The sequence below is a fragment of the Catharus ustulatus genome, chromosome 7, assembly GCF_009819885.2.
Source record: "Catharus ustulatus isolate bCatUst1 chromosome 7, bCatUst1.pri.v2, whole genome shotgun sequence".
In the NCBI taxonomy this organism is placed as follows: Eukaryota; Metazoa; Chordata; class Aves; order Passeriformes; family Turdidae; genus Catharus; species Catharus ustulatus.
In genome coordinates, this window is record NC_046227.1 from 19,776,597 (window position 1) to 19,798,011 (window position 21,415).

Below are 21,415 nucleotides of genomic sequence, written 5' to 3' on the forward strand. Positions count from 1 at the left end.
TGCTGCAACATTAATTTCTCATATCTTATCAGCAAAATCAACACATTTTATCATCTAATAAGAGAGGACTAGAAAGTGAATAATTCATTCATGGGATTGAGGAAAGACATACTTATTATTTTTCCTTTTATCCCACGATTCTCATTTATTACATGAGCATTAACAGGATACCCACCAGACAGCCTATTTACAAAAACAAAACAAACAAATTCCGTATTTGCACTGAGTTTCTTACCACTGTGTTCTTCTCAGGCAAGTTTTCCAGTTGTGTCTCTGCGGCACTCATTTTGAGAAAATTAAAAGAAAGACAATTTTAAGCATTCTCTAATTCATTGCTCTCATTTGACTAACGAACATGAGGCTTGACAGACACACGTCTGATAGTAGTTACAAGACACCAAATCTCTTGCGTGCTTGCGTTGCCAATGTATTATTTAGTGAGGTGTGGAGGTAAGGTATGCTTTCTGCCGTACCTCTGGCTGTGCTGTATGTGCTCACCTTACACTGCTTAGCACTGGCCAAGGCTGCAGGCAACAGCTTTTGTTTCAGTGCTCTTTGACAGGAAACAAAGCTCCTTCCAGTGAAAAATTGCTGGTTCTTAAGTACCTAGGAATGGTTTGGAGAAAAAGTAAAATTGGTAAGTCGTAAGTCAAATGGATAATAAAGTACTGTGTCAATTTGTACAATTCAGACCATCTAAAGATACCACGTTTCAATGCAGCTGACTTTCTTAATAATAAACAGAATTGCTTTTGAACAGTTTCATTGTGGACCAAAAGTACAGAGTATAAGTCATGCAGGAAAAAAGTTAGAAGGATTTTCAATGGTCTTCCACTCCTTTTCACTCTGCTGTTTTTATCTGCTGTGTTCCAGGGCTGTTACTGTGTATTTTTTCTCTCCTCCTGTCCCACTCCACATCTATCACAATTGCATGTTAGCAGGCAAAGACTGTGGTCAACAGATGCTGCCTTTTGCTATTTACCCACCTCACAACTGTGGACAAACACAGCTGAACTCTGGGTTTTCTGGGCTGCTGACCCAGTGGGCAGGCACATGCTAGTCAGCACAGCCAACCTGGCTTCCAGAACCCCTTTTCCAAGGACACCAAGCAGGAGGACAAACACAAGGACAGAACATGTTCTGCAACCTCTCCCCAAATCACTTGGTGTCCTTAGGGACATATTTTTGGGTGGACTGTGTTGTAGACAATGAAAATACCCACACATAAGCAGCACCTCTTTTTCATTGTTATTCTCAATTACTTGGCTAACTTCAGGTTCTCTTGCATAGCCAGCTGGGCAGGAATAAGTGTTCAGTCAGCTCTGGCATGTCATGCTTGGTTTTCTTTGATTTACACTTGTTTTTTCTTTCTTTTGTGTAATTGAAGCTTTTTTGATTTTCAGGCTAAAGCTCCTTGTCTAGTAGAAGTTAAAGGACTCTTTAGAGAGGTACACTAAGGTACCCTCTTGTTTCCACTCTTGTGCCACATGTTTTATAACTCACAAAAATGATAAAGAAATCTTACTTTAAAAACAGAAGACCAGAGAATGTAAAAAATGACAAATTTATTTAAAATTCTTAAAACTCCTTCAGTTTTCCCCCATACCTTTTGAAATAGTGGTTATATATGACAGTTGGTTATATGTGACTCATGCTTCAGTCTAGTGTTTAATGAGAGGTGGGTAAAAATCTGCAGAATCTCCTCTGTCCTGCCCTTGACAGTTATATTTACTTCTTTGTAGTTATTACACAGAATTGCCAAATCACTGTGTGGGTTTTTTTCCTCTCTCTCAAGTTTAATCATGGCTAAATGACTACAAGGCAGCAGGGAATTAGGCCTCTTGTTTCATGGCGTGTTTTAAACTGAAAGTTCAGAAAGCTCATGGCAGATATTACTGAGCATGAAATCCCTGTTCTGAGGATCATCCATCTCACTGCTATACCTCCATAATTTCTACACACTCCCCCAGATCTGTCCTTGTGAACTGGTAGAGTGCTCCTATATTCTTTTAAAGCTCTTGTAACTGAAAAGCCTAACTGAAACTACAGAGCAACTTAAGCAATTTATTGCATTTAGCTTTTGCTTAAGAAAATGTATTTAATCTCTTACATTTTTAAAAAAACAGGATTATGTTTTAAAATAAGAATTCTCTTGATCAGTATTGATTTTCTGTCATTCCTGATAAATCTTCAAGCACAGTCTTTGTGAGGCTATTTTACGGGCCGCCCCTACCGGGGCCCGGGGAGGGGGGGGGAAGCCCGCGCCGCCATTGCCGTGGCCCGGGGAGGAGAGGGGGGACCCGGGCCGCCCCTACCGCGGCCCGGGGAGGGGGGGGAAGCCCGCGCCGCCATTGCTGCGGCCCGGGGAGGGGGGGGGAAGCCCGCGCTGCCATTGCTGCGGCTCGGGGAGCCGATGGGAGCCCCGCGCTGCCATTGCTGCGGCCCAGGGAGGGGGGGGGAAGCGCGCGCCGCCATTGCTGTGGCCCGGGGAGGGGGGGGAAGCGCGCGCCGCCATTGCTGTGGCCCGGGGAGCCGATGGGAGCCCCGCGCAGCCATTGCCGCGGCTCGGGGAGCCGACGGGGTGCTTTGTCCCCGCCCGCCGCCGCTGCCGTAGGAGCAGGGGAAGCTCCGTCCCTGCCTGCCACCGCGGGGCAGCGCCGACCCGGGGTGACCGAGCCCAGTGGCAGCGGCGGCCGGCCCCGAGCGGCAGCACCGTGCTTGTACATTTCAGTCCTCTGGAAGTGGCTTTTCTTGGTTAACCTGTTCTTAACAAAAGTGAAAGTGGAGAGATATCCTACGTAGACTTCATTGCTTCTATAGAGAACCAGGAAAAGAAATCTATGGTGACATAACCTGAATTACAGCAACTTGTTCTTCATGGTTATGATAAAAGGATCCAGAGATACACATTACCTGTCTACTTTAGGTACCATCTGTTCTACCTTTGTATTCAACTGACAGTTAATAAATGTCCTTGGGAATATATAGCAGGAGGAGGGTGAAACAATAAAAAGTTTTAATGTTGAGTTTTAACAAAAAACCCTGAAACTTGAGTTTAAATAAGGAGTTTTGAGTTAGATGATCTGTTTCAAAGTAGATTTTGGGGGGTGGTGGGGGTGGTTTCCAGCACAGATAGAACCAGTGAAATGGAAGTAAGGAGTTTATAACCTCATTGATCTAGTCAGTGTTCTGGGAGCCCTGAATTGCAACCACGTGTAACTCTTATGGCTTCATCTTGGCAGGAATATATGAATCAGCACACAAAGCAGAATCATTTTGTGAACTAGTGAGCAGAGCAAGCCTTGGCAACATGCATTAAATATCTGGGTGAAATTCCCAGGATTATGGTATGCTTCACTCAAACTGGATAACTCTTTAATTGGTCAGTTATTTTCAAATTGAAAAATTGCAACAGGCTAGCTTTTTGGGAAGAATGTGTTATGACTATGTTAATAATAATTCCATTAGTATAATTCACTGAAAATAACCCTTATGTGATTTCAAGAGACAGTGGCATCCATTAAAAGCACAATTGATGACAGTGGATGGTCACCCCTCAAACTCTAGAGACCAGAGCTCACTGTGCTTCATCACTCACCATCCATTGAGGAGAAAAATATTTAGGATGCCTTAATTTTACATTTGTCTCTCAGGAATGGCTGGTGAAATGACGTATAACATTCTTCTCAGCATGATTGGTTTTATTCATAACACTGCTGCATCTAAGTTAGAAGGGAGTTCCATACTGAGGGATCTTGAAACAAATATACTGTAGTTATCTCAACCATCTTTCTGAGACTGTCATGAGAAGGATTTCTGGTCAAGTTTTCCACATGAAAGACAGTATTACTAATATATATTGTTTAAAATACTTCTGTTCCTTGAATAGGTGTTGTTTGCCATGTGCCTTCATACGGGAAAACAAAGCTTTCAGTGGAGCAATTATTACTCTTTTGAATATATGAATATTTATTATTATTGCATCAAATTATTATTATTATGATAAGCATGTGAATAGCTCCTGGAAGTAAATGAATTTTGCATTTATTTTTCCCATATTTCAGCATATGGGAGCTTCAGTGTATTGCAGTCTGGTATGCTGGAATCGGTCAACACAATTGTAGCCTTGGTTGTCAGTTTTGACAATATTAAATAATTTTAAAATGATTGGATTATTTCAAATTTGATACTGTGTATGAAACAGAGATTAAAAAGGTCCCACATTTTTAAGGGAAGCAGAGATCATTGTGAACAGGCCCTGAGCTGACTGAAGCAACTCACCAAAGTTCAGTCCAAAGACTAAGGCTAGTCCAAGTGCATTGGGTAACATCCGTGCATGAATTATCTGAATGAAATACCAGTATCAAGACAGACCTTAAAGACAAAGACAAGAAAGAAAATGAGTGCTAAAAGGCTGAAGCAGTACTTTGAGACACTTGGTGGGCAGACAAAAGGTGTATAACCTGACCAGTATAGGGAGTACACGTGGAGTAATGTACTTAAAACTCACGTTAAACAAAAAATTGATGATGCAGGGGAGGCATATCTGTTTTTGACTGTGCTTGTATTAGGAATGAGATTTTTATATCTTAACGTTGACTGATGAAAGGTACATGAGTTGATCCACTTTTGCTGTCACTACAGTTAAATGTAGGGAAACAACTTCTGATGTGATGAGAAGGTAAGATCTTGGGATGGATCATGTCAGAATGCAATCTTTTAAAGTATGACATACGAGGTCATACTTCATACATATATTCAAACATATATACATACAATTTTTTTTCTCTCTTTTAGACCTGATTAATCTTTTCATCTCATCCACTAGGGTTTTGTGGCTTGAGAGTGCCCCTGTCAGTGCCTGGGATCTTCCTTTGGTTTCTTCTAAACACAGAATTTATTTATTTTTTTTTTTTTTTTTTAGTAAGAATATAGTAGGGTTGGGGTTTGGAGAGGAATATTCTTTTTTGTTTTTGTTCCTCCACAGAACAGTAGGAGTCCTGTAGCAAGACATACTTTCATGGAAGTTTTATGCCCGAGAGGCATAAATAGGTGTGTAATGTTGCTATTTCATGTTGTAAGCACAAGGCCCTGCAAAAACCACTAAAATAGGGAAGTAAATAAAATGTGAGACATATGTGAACCTGTGCGGTCAGATGTACTTGGGGACCTCACAGAATAGGATATTGCTGTAGATGTCTGCATGCCTTTCTTTACAAGTGGTTGCAAAAGGTTAAAAAGGTATTAAGATAGGCTTTGTCTCTGATTGACACATTTTTGCTTATTTGCCTCTAAGATCCCCCAGAGCTAGGACTAGTACTCCAGACAGGGTCTCATGACAGCAGAATAGGTGGCACATCAACTTACACAGGTTTCAGATAGACTAAATCATGTGCTCTCGTTTTCTTTAACTTCTGAAATATTCCTTATTTTCAAATTACAGCTGCAAAGAAACTAGTTGCTTTGTAGTTAATTTTCTAAATAAAATTTACTCTAAGAGTATGATACTAAAGGGTATTCTGAAAGAGAAGGTGTTGAAAACATGCAGATAACTCACATCTGCTCTTCTACCAGCTGTCTCAGAAAACTACAGCCCTTTTCCAAAGTAATGAGCTTAACAAAGATAGGCCTTACCATAGAGGCAAGAAACAAATTTGTAGCCTCAGGATTGCAAGCAATGACTTAGAAAAACACGTTATTTAAAAGATTTAAGTATTTAGAATGCCAGGTAGCTTTTAGGTTTTAAAGTAGCCTGAAACAGTTTTGGTCCACTGCTTTACTTCTTTTTCAGTCTTATGAATGTATTTTCTATGGTCTACTTGAAACAGCATTGCAGTATGCCTTTACCTTTTGTCAGTATGTTCTACAAGGAACCTCTCTGTCTCTTGTCTCCATTGGATTTGCAAGAGCACTGTCAGAAGGATGTGACAGCATTTACTGTGTCATATGAATAAATCTGGCTATCAAGACTGCTTGCTTATGTCATCTTCTTGTCTTTGGGCTAGACTTTTCACCCTGACAGTGAAAGAGATTTCATTAATAAAAGTAGCAGAAATAAATTGGTTTTCTTCTGGGGAAAATGGTGTTAATACTGACTAAAACTCCAAAGAGAGAACAAGCATTTTTGATACTTTTTCAGATGTATTTCTGACTAAGCAGAGGGGAAAAAAAGCCAGGAGACCTCATATTTCCAAATAGCTTTTATGATGCACCTGAAGTAAAAATTAAGCTAGAGCAAAATGCAGTATTCGTTTTATTATGTTTGCATTCAGAAGCATCCATATTAAACTGTTCAGGTCCCAGTTTCTACAGCACAGTCAGTAGCTGTGGAAAATTAGTTAATGTCATGAAATAAACTTAGACGTTTTTAGGGAGTGATTATGGCAAGTTTTATAGGTCAGAGTATCAGGCATGTGTAATGGTGGTTTTAAAAGGAAAAAATGAGGGAAAATGGGCACTTCAGATACCATTATCTATGAAGATAACAGCAATTTTTAACCCAGAGGAATTCTACTCAGGAGTGACCATGATGTCATGTAACTGAACAGAAAAACCCATAGCCAAATCAACTGCAATGCTGAGTAAAACACATAAAAATCATTAATTTGTTCTCTTGTTGTTGCTGGTGGGTTTTATGTACTTTTGTCTCCCTGTAAACTTTCCATTTAAGTGGATGAGGTATAGCCAAGTGGAAAAGAGTAGTACTGGAAAATAAAATGTACAGTAATTTCACGACCATAAGGCGCACCGGACTATAAGGCGCACTTTTTTTTTGCAGCGAGGATCTGTGCCGTGCGCAACAAAGTAACGAAATAGTAATGGAATCATGCAATCGCAAGGCTTACTGGCAGGTGCTCAATTTGCAAACATTTTTCACAGATTGGCGTAGCCTTTAAATGCAGCCCCAGGTGACCTCCCCATGCTGCGAGTCTCGGCACTCCCGCCTGCCTGTGGCGCCAGCTGGCGCCGTGCAGCTCAGTGCAGCTGCGGCTCATGGCAGCTCGGGGTGGCCACAACTCGTGGCTTCTGTGGCCGCCTGCTCCCTCTCTCCCCGTGCAGCGGCCAAGTCCAGCAGCGGCTCCCTCTCTCCCCATGCAGTGGTCAGGGCTGGCGCCGCCTCCATCTGTCCCCGCGCAGTGGCCAGGGCCAGCGCTGCCTCCATCTGTCTCCGCGCAGTGACCGGGGCCGGCGCTGGCTCCTCCTTCCCTACGTGGCTCCTGCCGGCCGTGGCCGCCCGCTCCTGCCCCCCCATTGTGACTCGGCACTCCCGCGGCACCGCCCCCCTATTGCGGCTCACGCTTCCGGGTTGGCAAATTTCACAACTTTGTCCATTATATAAGGCGCACTGGACTATAAGGCGCACTTCCAGGTGCGGGGGAAAATTTTAGTCAAACAGGTGTGCCTTATAGTCATGAAATTACTGTAATTTCTGTTTTTTATACCTCTTTCTTAATCTGTGTTGTGCCGAGAAATACACATGCACAAATCAATTGAATATTTTTTTTAATGTTTATCTGAAACAAATTGTTAATTTTATTTATATGTGGGGTGGTCACGTTGCTCACACTGCAACTTAGGAATGCAAATGTAGTATCTAGAGTTGACTCAGTATGAATGCTTGTTGCTGATGCTCTTTCACATAAAGGTATAATGTTTTTTATTGAAAATGTCAATTAAAAGCAGGTTGTCTGTTCACTTGTGACTCGAAGTACTAATGTGGGTAAGATGTTTTAACAAGGGTTGGATTTCTTTGTTTTGGTTTTGCCCACCCTGGTGAGCCTTGAACTGATGCACACACATTCTTGCAGCTAAATGTGCAAACTACTATCTTCTCTTCACTTTTTCTCTATTTTTGATGCTTTATGTGAAATGGAATTAAGAGTTTTTCCATGTAATCCCATAGTGCTTCTTCCAGTAAGGTTAAAATGCTAACTGGCTTTTCTCCAGAACCGAAGCAATCCCACCACCCTGCCCATAAAGAGGAGTGTTTCCTTGGACATAAAGGCATCTAGTTTAACTTGCTTCATTACTGAAACTGCCTCAATGGAAGGGACAGGATTTGTACTTTATGGTGTGTACCTTCTGGATGGTTGTGTGGGGAGCTTATTTGTTCACTAGGTCTTTCCATTAAATTTCTGGAAAGATAATTGGATTGAAATGCCACTGAATTGACTTTTCTGCCTCTGAGGCATTTTGCTTTCTTTCACCTTCTTCCTCATTGAATAATTTCATCATAAGTCACAGTATATTTGTGTGCTGGTGATGCTCTAACAGAGGACCTGTTTTCCAGTTTATGCAATGATGTACAATATTTTTTCTGAATGAGATTAATTTACAACTTCAGAAGCTGCTTATACTCCTCTCAATTAAGCCTGATGTGTCCTTATTGTCAAGAAAGGCAATCATAATTTTTGTAATCTGTCTTTTAATTTATAGGGACAATGATTTCTTTCTTCTTGACTTAGGAAGACAAATTATTTTGGGATTACTGATCAAAGTTATAGCTAATTGATTTTGGTTAGCTCGCCAATGAAAGACTGATTCTGTATAACCACAAGATAATGAAGGGGCTAGGAAGGTAGAAGAAGGATGTGCTCTGTGAGTTCTTTCAGAAAAGCCTCCTTAGAAGAAAAGGACAGTGCTAACAGGAGATGGTGGTTTAGCATTACATGTGTTTAGGACCTGCCACAGAAGACATGAAAGTGCTTTCTGGTCTCTGCTTACGCAGAATGAATATTTCCTTGAGAAGTGGAGGCAGAGGGAATAGTGAGGCTAACCTTTTAGCAGCATTTAGGTTATACTCTTTTAAGCAGGTCATGAAATAATATCCACCTTCTCATTAATTTTCTGTAAAACCTCCCACCTCTCAGACTCAGTGTGGTGACTGTATAGGCTTGAGTTAAATTTGATTGGATGAGTGAACTCATTTATAGGCCCTCACAATCTGCTCTTTGTCATTTTTACTGCCAGTCCATGGTATTTTTACTTTCAAGTCTTCTTCTGTATTGAAGGAAAATAATTTTTACAAGAATATGATGAGTTTTCTGCATTGTCTTGATAACCCCAGTGGAGCCAGTGGTCCTGCCGGGATTCAGAATTCTTTATAAATGTGAGGACTGTTGTTTAGAGTGTGTGAGGACATCATTTCAGACATTTGCATTACTTTTGGTATTAAAAGGAAACCTTAATCCAAGAAGAGTTTAATATCAGAATTAGGATTTTTATTATGCATCAAGTCTTCCCTTCTTGCTCTTCCCTGCCTTCCCAAACCATGCAGGTTGGCAGCAGTGTTGTTCTGAGGCAGCTGTGCTTTGAGTATGTCTCCTAATCCTTGTCAGCTGTGGCAGGCAGTCCCCACTGCAGTGCCTGTTTTACTTATTTATTGCTGCACTCCCTCTTTTTAATTGGAAAAACCAAATGTTTGGATTCACACAAACCTATTACAAATTTCCTTGTTTTCTCTAATAGGGTTTAAGTTGAGAGTGATTTTTTAAACAAAGAGACTAATAGGGAGAATACTAAATAAGGAAAAGGTAATAATTCTGTCAGTATGGCTTTCCTTTCAGCTCAAGTTGTTCACAGGCTGGGGTAAGCAGCTACCTAAGGATTGTGGCAGGGAGAATACACCAGAGCATTTGCCTTAAGAATTTGAAAATAAAAGTCTGGCTTGCCTAACACAATAAAGCTTTTTAAAGTGAAAGAGAGGCATTAATATATAATATTTTCAGGTGAATTTGGTAATTTTTATTTTGTATTCCTAGATCTGTGTTTGTGTGACAACTATTTGTCCTATTAGGAGCTGTTGTGTTTTAACTCCAGCCAAGCCCCAGACAGTCATTTGCTCACTGCCCCACCAGCAGGATTGGGGAGAGAACCGAAGGGTAAAAGATGCAGAACTCAGAGGTACAGACAGTTCAATGTGTTAAAGAAAAGCTGCGCACACAAAGAAAGCCAGACAAGGCACTCATCCACCAGTTCCCATGGCAGGCTGTTCAGCCATCTCCAGGACAGCCAGGGCTCCACCACACAGAACGGTGACTTGGGAAGACAAACACTGTCACTCCAAACATCCCCAAACATTCCCCCCTGCTACCCCCAGGTTTGTATGCTGAGTATGACACCACATGTTGTGGGATATCCTTGTGCTCAGCTGGGGGCAGCTGTCCTGGCTGTGTCCCCTCCCAACCTCCCATGAACCTCCAACTTTGTCTCCAGCATGGCCATATGAAGAGCAGAGAAGGCCTTATTTTTGTGTAAGTCCTGCTTAGAAATAACAAAACATCTCTGTATTATCAACCCTGTATTCAGCACAAATCCAAATATAGCATAGCTCCCTACCAGCCACTGTGAAGAAAATTAACTCTACCCCAGCTGAAACCAGCAGAAGGGCATAGTCTGTATCAACAATCAAGGATGTGCAGCTTTTATAAGTGAAAAAATCCCAGCAGTTTGCTAAGAGGTTATTAGATGTGGAAGGCCCTTCCCCTACTCACACATATGAGGCTACTGTTGTGTGGCAGTGCTGCTGTTTCATGCACATTACACCCTGCATCCCTTCTGGTGATGAGGGGCACAACTGGCCACCCCCACCCACAAAGGCAGCAGCACATCAGGAGGGGAACCCCCATCCCAGCATACAGGGAGGCTGACACTTCTGACTACACAGGGGAAACCAGAAACCTTTTTCTGTAGATTGTTTCTAGAGTGTGTTATCCAACCAGATTGGGATGGAGAGTGATTTGGTGTTTGGCTAAGGGCTTTGATATAAATAACACATCCTCCATTGTAAGAAGGTCCCTCATCCCCTCCAATCTGTACAGGCCCCCAGCACCTCATGCTAAAGCCATTCTGCCACCAGTGACTCCTGAAATAGCCACATCTGCAGAGCTATTGGGAAGTTGGGGCTGTTGTAAGCCCAGAAGTTTTGTGCTTTTAAATGCCAAGTGTTTGAGTGGTTTAAAATTAGTTCAGTAGAACTGTAATCAGAAGTATTTATATCTGTGTGAATAAGTACTTTGCAAGGCTTGACAGCTGTTGGGCTACTCTGTGTGTGCCCAGATCCTCCAGGAGCAGAGTGTTCTTTGGTAAGCTCCCTGCCCTGGAGACTGTGTCTCTGATGTTTGTAAAGAGCCTGGTGTAAAACTGCAGTGAGCTGTCTTGGAGTTTCTCTAATTTGCTGTTGTTTTTGTAAAAAAAATGAATTCATAAAACGAGACCAATAATGTGTTATCTGGGGACCAGTCTTTTACAGGCATTGTGATTTAACTTAGTATTCATACAGTAAACATGTCATTAGCATGTGATTGCTAAAAAAAAATCTGGTTGGCTTCATATGAGAGATGCACAAACAGGAAAAAAGCCCTGCCTGGGATGTTTGTTTTCCATTTTATTAATGGATAGGTAATGTTTTTCTTCCTTTTTGCCACATTAGGAAGTTCCTATGTAAACAAAAACCCTGAAAGCTGGTTAGTTGTAAAGTCTTCTTGAGGAAAAAAAATCTCAATTTAAACTCATTTAAATATGCCTTAAGGGAAAAGACACTGATAAAGAGTGGGGTTTTTTGTCAAGAAGATTTACCATAGGATTCAGTGTGCCAAAGCAACGTTTTGCAGTAGTGCTGCTGTGACTGAAATCAGTAACTGCTTTGCAGTGATACAGATAGAATGGTGGGGTCTGTAGAGCATGTCAGGTAGCATTCTCTGTGCATTATACCCCACCACTTGTGTGCTTATTTTGCTGGACTTGATGTTCTCAGCTGCAGGTTTATGTTAAATGCAGGAGCTGTAATGGATGCTTTTTAAAGTAAAACTTTATAAAATTGTTTTTTCTAAATCAGACAAATTCTGTGATGTAGATTCTGGAGTTGCTGAAAGTGAGAGACACCCTTTAGGCAACAATATTGTAGCACATATTTTTGAGTGTCTTTGAGCTGTACTGTGAGCAAATTACTTGCGATGTCAGCAAATGTATGTGTTCTGTGTGAGGTTCCAGAAAGTCAGGATTTTGAGGCTTCTTGAATGCTTGAAATTTAACTCTATTATTAAAATGTTGATCCAGTTATGTGTGCAATAAAAGTGTTCTGGAATCTACTTAGCTGCCACTCTGTGCTGTTTTCCTCTTGCTAAACCTCCAGTGATGAGGTGCAGCCTTCTTTCTAAAGAACATTCATGTTTCAGCCTGATTAACATTTTTAAAATATTCATGAAAGAGACCCAGAAATTTTGCTGACACTGTTTTTAGAAGAACTAAATGCTCTGGAGCACATATTGGATTGTATGTGGCTGCTGTAGTAGGAAAAAAAATACCCTGGAGATGTCTTTTTCTGGGCTCCATGACAAATTTTACGTCCATCTGCACTTTAGTTTCACAAGAACATAAATATCAAACTATTTTAACTTGCACCCAGCTGGAAAGTGTATACTTTATGAGAGGAATGACATTTTTTAACAGTACTGTATTCATAGGTTATGGATCTCATGTGGGTAATAAACTTGAACCCTACACCGTATCTAGTATTACATTATGGAAAAACTTGTCTTTCAGGAAGGTTTTTAGATTATGTCCTTGCTTTAGGAAAAACTCAAAAAAAGGACAAAGTTTGTGTTGTATATTCTTATAGGTAATACTTAAAAGCCATCTGAATTTAGAAATTATGTTTCTACACGTTACTGTTTTTCTATGGAAATATGAATTATACATTTATACACATAGAACCAGTTGCATCTTCAGATAGGAGAGAAGAGAGCATTCTCTACTCTGGTCAGAATCAATTCTCTGCTTCACCAAAAGTGTAACTAGCTCCTGAGTTGTCAACAAAATACAACAAATTATTTTGTGTTCCAAAATATAAAAACATATAGTGCAAATGCAAAGTATTGCTAAGTAACTTGGTGATAATAAATTTGGACTCCTCGATCTTAGTATTGATCTGGCGCTAAAAACGCTGAGGTTGTGGGTTCAGTCCCTGTATGGACCATTCACTTAAGGGTTGGACTTTATGATCCTTGTGCATCCCTTCCAGCTCAGACTTTAGTCTTTGGTTCTGTGACCTTGAGGGTCTTTTCCAGCCTTAATGATTCTATGATTCTGTGAGAAAGTGATGCTGAATTATCTTGTCTGGCAAAATGAAATATCGGTAATTTAGGAAAATACACTTTAACAAGGAGAAAAAAAAAAGGTTAAAAAAACCCCAAAAAAACAGTGGAAAGGACAAGAGGGATCAAGAAGAGAAAGTCAATTAATGAGTTAAGATACAGGCAGCTGTCATTACTGTAAAATTCCATGATTTCTCTCATGCACTAGCTTTCTTGTGAACTGAAAAGAATAGTAGAATTAAAGTATATGCCTCTTTAGGAAATTCAATGCATTTTCAGTACAGTGATGAAATATCCATTTGTGGTTTTGTCTCTGTACTTCCCCCCAAGGCCAAACAAACAATAAATTACAGAAATGCCTTGAGAAGAATTTTCCTGTCAGCATTCTAGGAGTCATGCCTTCTGCAGGCAGGTTTTGCTCCTCTTGCAATTCAGACTTTTACCTATGATATTCATTGCCTAGGGAAAATACTGTGTGTCAATTGATTCAGCTTTTGTTTAGTCTTCTCACCTTTCAGATGTTCCTCTCTGCCTCCATGCTCAGCTTAAAATCCTCCTCTCCAACTCTAGTTGCATTTTATTTTTGCTGATACCAAGCTGAGTAGTTCTTCTCCAACCTCTGCTTCTATAGGAAACTCTCCTGAGTTTACTCTGAATGTACTTTAATTGTCCTTTAAAACAGACCATATAAAAGAAAAAGTGTTCTCAGTCCATTTAGTCTCTTCAAACGTAGCTGACAATATTTCCTTCATTCTGGTCTAAAGAAGATAAAAATTAATGGAGTCTGAAGTCTGTATCAATGCACTGGTAAGGCCTCAGATTGCCTTTGAAAGCCAAAAGGTTCAAAATGTATAATTCCTAGGATACTAATGTTATTACATATGTAAAGGTAGAGTTGTGTCATGCATCAAAAAGTAATGTCATGTCAAGGTCATTGGAGTGTATATTGGAGAAATAAGAATTTCTGATTTATTTCTTATAACTCTGCAGTCTTAGTGTATCATTAATACAGATTTTCACATGTAAGATCTCAAAGTTTTAATAAATGGAATAGGAAAGGGCTAGAACATGACATTAAGTTCCATGAGGGGCTTACGGCAGCTTTAAATGTGTGTATGGAATTAAGTATAGAAGAAACTAATTTTATCTTTTCTTATTAAGTATTTCTAATGGATTTGTCAGTCTAGTATGAATCAGTGTGATTAGGTAGCATTAGTAGTATCTTATAGGGTCTTTTTTCTTTTCTTGCTGTTCTTTCATATCAGATCATCTGTATACTAAGAATACTTCATGAGTAGGTATTCCAAATACTGTCACTTTTACACCCTTTATCCTCTCTAATTGTCTTTCATGTTAGCAAACAAGTATTCTGAAAACCTGATTTTGTTTCTATTAGCCCTATTTAATGTAACCCTCTTGTAAGGGTTTCAGGATGAGATCTTGGATTTTGGCTTTTCCATCTGTTGCCTGGAATAAAACACTAAACCTTTCCAAACAGTGTAGTAATGATAATATAAGAGCAAGTCTTTAATTTGAGAACTTGCCACAATATGGCAATATGGACATGTGATATACTATTTCTATAATTTTTATAAGTTTATTTAATTAGTGTATCTATCAAATATTGTCCAATTAGAAAAGCAGTTGGTTAGGTAATTTCCCCATGGGTTCTGCCCCATTGGAACCCTCCCCAGTCTTTTAGCCTTACACATTATTGTGTCTAGGATGTGTGGTGCAAAACAAAGTGTCCTTCTTGCTAGACTGAAGGCAAGACTACACATAAGTTCAAGAGTGTATTACTGAGGGTTTGTTAAGCTACAGGAGAGGGCAGGAGAAGTATTAAAGCTATAATTGTGTATTAACAGTCTACAAAGCTACAAATATATGAAAAATATATAAAAAGTTAAAAATCTTTAGGTATCACATCCACTATTTGTTTTTCTGAATAATAATTATGTACACAGTTTTTTAAAAACCCGGCTCTTAATGAATTTGGGATTTTTATTAAAAAATCAAGATGCTGAGGCTGGCTTCAGAGACAGGAAGCCAGAATCATGATGGTTGTAGCCCAGATCATGCTCTGCTTCATACTTGGATTTTAAACTGTTGTAGGAACTGCATTTTCTCTACAAAGGTAGCATTGCCCTCAGTGTGGTAGCAGTTTCTTGTTCTGTGCCTATTGGCAGCATGTGTTACAGTGGCCAGGCTCTTCTCTACAGTAAAGAAGTTCTATTTTATGGTTAACAGAAGGGGAAATGCATTTCTTGTTGTTTGATAAGCAGATAATCCCACTGTTAGATCATCTAGGGTAGATTCAGTTCTATTTTCCTGGAAAGGAACCAGCCTAATCGCTACAGAAGTGCGGCGTGATTTGGGCTGTGCCTGACCCTGCCATCATCTCTAGCCCTGTCCTGGAGTTGCTACTGCACTTTCTAGTCCCCATTGGTGCAGTGGCTGGTGCCAGCCCTATTGCTGAGCTCATTGCAGCTTGCCTCCCCTTGCAGAGCAGCTTCCCCTCAGTGAACCTCTTAATATTTCTGCAATACTCTGATATTGAGGGGGAAACGTTTGTGCATAATGTTACTGGCTGATAGGTGTATTTCCAGTCCATGACTAATGGCAAAGCACAGTTGTTATTCTCGCATTGCCATTAGGGATGAATATATTTTAACATGTTCTCCACACACAGAAATCTGTCAATCTCTTCTAATTTGCATGGCATTTTACAAACAGCTTTTTAGGAAAATTGAGAGCATTGAGGAAAGAGAAGCAAAAGACTCATATTGCATTGCCAGTCACACAAAATAAAAATTGAAAGTTAGAAAGCAGTCTGACTGTTAAGGAATTAAAAGTAAAGGTAAGCATCTATTTGAGGGATGCAGTGCATCCCATAATCATTATACCTAACTCCCAGTTTGTGAGCTAAGCAGTGTTCCAGCAGAAAGAAAGGGAACAGTTCAATATGTAGAGACAGAATCTGAGAAAAATATGTAGAGGTTATTAAAACTAGAAGAAAGTATTCTCAAAGTCTGCCTGGTTTGTTTGAGATTAAAACTCAAATGTGATGAATTAAGGGGGCGCCTGATCTCTATTCCTTATTAATATTTTTCCTTTGAATTAAGATAACTTGAGAGTTCACAGTAATTAAGACCTCCTTTATTAATGCCAATGTCAAGTTTTCATATTCAAAGGGCTTGGAAAAGCTTGGAAACTGCAACAGGAAAAGAGATTGAGTGAGAAAGAAGTAGAATACCTGGTAACTAATGAGTCACGAGTGAGCAAAAAAAAAAATACAGTGTTTGAACTTTGCAGTCTCATTTGATTCCCAGACTAGATTTATGCCAACTCACTGGAGTTTGGAGCAGTCTTGGAGATACTCTAAAGTCTTCCAACTGTCCTCTAAACAGCAACCTGCCAACAGAGAAGACAGTCCAGCAGTGCCCCTTGTGCTTCCTGTACTGAGGCTGGAAGTTGGAATAGAAGTGCCAGCTTTGTGTCTGCCAGAGGGACTCTCTATGAGTTCTGCAAACACAGGGAAGCTTTTGGCTGGGGAAATTGAGTTTACTTCTGGTCTCTGTGTGCTACAGCAACACAGAGAGATTCAGACACACTTGAGGGACTGAGATTTTCAGTCTCTTATGTATATTTGATGCATTTTGTGCTATCTTATTTGGAAATAAATCCAGGAATGTACAGAAAGGAGCTGTTTGACATGACTGTTGCCAGAGCTCCAGCAGCTTGCTTAATACTGTGCAATATTTTATGAGTTACTGACAAATTCGTGGATGGGGTTGTCAGGCTAACCATATGGTTGGCTTTAAAGAAATTACCAGTTTATTTGATGGGTCCATTTTTTTATTGATTAAGGAAGTATCGGTTAACTGACCTTCAAGTTTAGTTGTCTCAGAAACCGCCGTTTTCTGGAGCAACCTCTGGGCTGGAGTGACAAACACCTGAATTGAACCTAAGTTCAGCAATTTACATTAAAAATGTCAAGTGAACAACTGTACTAGGTCACTGTGGAGATTTCACTCGTCTCCCTAATGAATATGGCAAGTGGGACAATGTTGTGTTATGCTCCAGAGAAATAAGACTTGGCTTCAGGTTTAGCTTGTTTTTCTTTTTCCTATTTCTGTGGTAGTACATTAGAGGACATAATTTATGCAGTGTGTCAAAACATAGTGGATTTATTTTGACTGTCTGATATGATGCCTCTGTAGTTCCTCCAACTTACCAGCATTAGTGTTCTGACTACCAATTTAGATTCCTTATGGGAAAAGAGGATCAAAGACTTCTATGCCACAGATTTTCTACTTGGTCCCTACCCTTTCTGGTACCCAGACTATAAGTGAAAATGGGAATGATTAGGACCTTGCACTTGTTCTGTGGCTTTACTTTTATCCTCCTTCTTCTCTCCCCTCTGTGTTTGTGAACACTTGAGGCCTACTGCAAGTTGGATTACTTTTCCCTGTCCTATTGGACTCCAAAAGGAGGACACCATATGTATGGTAGCTACCAAGAATCACTTTTACATGATTTGAGACCACTCTGCTATCTGATATAAATGGCCTGAGTGAACCTGTTCTCCAGCTGTCTGAAAAAGGCTTTCTATTTCATGATTATATGAGCAGCAACAGCTTTTCCATCAGTTATGATGTTCTGTAAAGTCAATGCCAATTGCCTTCATGTCATCTGAGAAATTGTGCACGTAGCCTAGGATTCTGTATAAGGATGTTTTGAGCTCCATTGCTGATTTATTGTAGGCAGATACTACTTGAATATCAAAAGGATCATAATGAAAATTAAAAGTATCATTACAAGATTAGGTGGGAATGATCTTGGATAGCTGAATCATATTTGAGATAAAAAGGTGACTTGAGTTGGCTACAGTAGAGGAACTCTTGGAATCTACTAAAGCAGAAAATACTATTAATATGAGTGAACTATTGTTTCCTTTTGGCAATTCAGAAACATCAGTAATGGGTATTGTGAAGTTAGATACTATGTCACTTGCCAGATGTCACTTGGCACTCTTGGAAATACTTGGGGATCTGCTGATTTATTAATATATTGTCTGCTGCTGTTTATATGATCAGTCATCTGCTCTCCTTGAATGTATAACAGCCTTCTGGGAATTAAAGCTGTATTTCTACTCATGCTAATCAAAAGTTGGTATATGAAGTATTTCTGCTGTCAGGGGAGCTATAGTGAGCAAGAAACACTGAACATGATCTGTCTGTGAATCAGCTCCTACATGCCATCTCCCTTTTTGCTTTTTCATCTTTATTTTCTCTTTAACAGTAAGCATAACAAAGTACTTCTTCGATCAATTATTATTTTAAAGGAAGCAGGACATAAATGTGCATTTTTAAAACAAGGACAAGAAGCACTTGTCTGTAATTGATCGGAATTTTTGATAGTTTCTGGTTCTAACACTTTTTAAAACATGCAGCACATTGTAGTGATTTTGTCTATGGGGAATTCACTCCTAATGGCATGCTTCATGGTGCTACTTATTAAGGCCCAAGTACTGCTTTTTAGTCATTTCTTGCAGTAGTTAGCATGTGCATTCTGAAATAGTGGTCATTTCTCTAATGTCAATGTTCTTGCCTACAGTGTATTATAGAAGCCCTTAGACCAACAATTTCAATCACCCTCAGTAACTATTCAAAATACTGGTTTTGTTTCTACTGTGATGTTGTCTTAGTGACAGTAACTTCTCTGCAAGGATTCATTAAATTCATTAAATATGTTCTATTTTATTCTGATCAAATGTATAGTAGTAGAAGTATATACTTTTGGTATTAATTTCTGTGAATTTTTTTAATGTCAGTTATGCAGAAACAGGTTCAGTATGACATGGATTATATCTGTTGTTTTTCTTGCGTTTTGAAATCAGTTCTTAAAGCCTTATGGTCTCTTAAAGTAGAAAATACTTTTCTTTTAGCACTCTCCAGTGTTTGGCATTGGCACAGTGATAAACCTATCACTTATGTACCTTTAAAAGCACTTCTCTATTACAACATAGTCATACCAAGTGTTTTGTTGTTTGGAGTTATTTATCCATAGCAATGGAATATTAATTCCCTGTGTGAAGATGCAATTAAAAAAAACAGTTAGCAGAATTTACTATTTTTCTATCTTTATTTCATTTTTTTTTAGCTCTTCTGGTTACTGCACAAGACATAAGTTCTAGCTAAAGCTCCAGGCTAAGCTTTGACACTTGCTAGAGATTGTCTTCAGATTCTGGTGTTAAATTTTAACCCACATATGACTCAGCAAATTATTTCAAGCTGTAGCTAGCAGTTGAATACATTTTAATTAAATGGATTCAATTCTTGTTGAAATTATTTTTTTTAAATACAGTAATTTCACAATTATAAGCTGCACCATTTTGACAAAAATTTTGGTCTGAACCTGGAAGTGCAGCTTATAATCAGGTGCGGCTTATAATCGTGAAATTGCTGTACCTTTAAAGACTGTTTTATTCTTTCTCTTCAATCTATCTTAGTTGTCTTTTGGCCACCATGTGGGGCAAGTATGTAAACTTGGCAGACTTTATTCAGGATAGCTGCCCCTCTTCTGGATCTTTCCTGCTCTCTTTGATAAACAATAGTTTTTTTGCAGCCTTTTCAGTATTACTTTACACTCTGGATGTTGGGAATTCCTGTAAAACATGTGCATGAAGTGAGGAGGTGTTCAATGATCATCTTGTCCAACATTTCTCATGCCCATTTTCTATTTCAAGGGCTCATCTTAAGTTCCATCTTGTTCTGAAGATCCTCACAAATTACAAGTAAACAGCAAGTAATTGGCCTGTGAAAGTTATAGTTGGTTTTGTATTCATGCCATTGGGTCAGTATTTTTGGTTCAGTAACAATGCAGTCACCTTTCTATCAGTAAATAAATGTGGAAGAGTTTCTCATTTGTGACACAAAACCTGTAACTTTGTGTTAGGAGTCTCCTGGATTCTGTGCAGGGTAATCATTAACTTTGACAGATATGGAATTAAACCGTGATGTGTTATCTTTTTTTGTATTTATTGGTCAATGATAAATTTGGAAAATAAATCAGTAAAAGGTTAATGAATCTTGTGGAAAAGGCTAAGAGGGTGAGGAGACTTGAATGTCTTGCATCAGGACAGAGCTTGCTAAAATGATGAAATAGATTTGGTTTAGGAGAGAAGGGCTCATGAAGCTGAAAATCAAAACACATCTAGATCTCGCAATAATTAATACTAAATTTAAGATTGTGGTATGTATGTGGTAGAGTTATCTCCCTTTTACTTGATTTTGAATACATGGCTAATTCACCTTTTATATTTAAAAAGCAAGCGCACAGTTATTTTATCTTGTCTCTCTTAGAGGAAGAGCACTGAGCACTGCACAGTACAGTGTTTGTAGTGGAGCATGTGCAGCTGAGCTGGTTTTCGAGTGTTTGGCCAAGGTTGGCTTGGATGTTAGCAGTCAAACCACTTGACAGGAACTTGCAATGATTCATACTAAATACCTGCAAAATAATTGTTTGAAAAAGGCATACTGAACAGAAGGAAATGGCCACTTGGTAAGTCCAAAACAATTGAGTTTAGAGATTTAAAACACAGAAAAAAGTTACCAACTTTAACAAGAATCAGAAAGTAGAAGCACTGTGCTGTAATTATAGAGCATGAATGAAGTATGAATGTTTAAACAGAACCATTATAAAGAAATGAAACATTGTTTACATTATGAAGCAGAAATAGTTCTGTGAGTAATGCCTTTTACAGCAGGGTAACAGAAGTCCTCCACTGATATCATACTCATTGAAACAATGATTTTAACATAAAGAAATTGCATAAAATGATACCAAAAAAGGTTTATGCCCCAAATAAACAAACAAAATTCAGTTAAAATATATTTTAGGTCATATACAACATATAAGCTTATGGAAAAAAACATTTTTATTTATTTGGTCTACTCAGCCGACATAAATAGAATGCATCAAAGCATCATATAGTTTTCTCATCTAATTAATCTAGACATCAGAGAGACCTTCAAACTAGGTTTTCAAGGGACCATGAGATCCTGACAAGAAGAGAAAGTAATTGTTGCAATTGGCGCTTCTGTTGAATCTCTAAAAACAACTTTTATCTTCTTGAGGTGTACGTTTGTATATACAATGCAAACTTCAGAAAAATTAGTGCCTCAGAATATATGTATTGTACCCAAAAATGTACATGCTATATTGGAAGTATTCTGCCTTCCAATTTCTTTCTTGTTGAAGAAATTCCTGTTCTTTTCTATTTAAATAATAATATATTACAAGCTGACTTTCATTTCAGT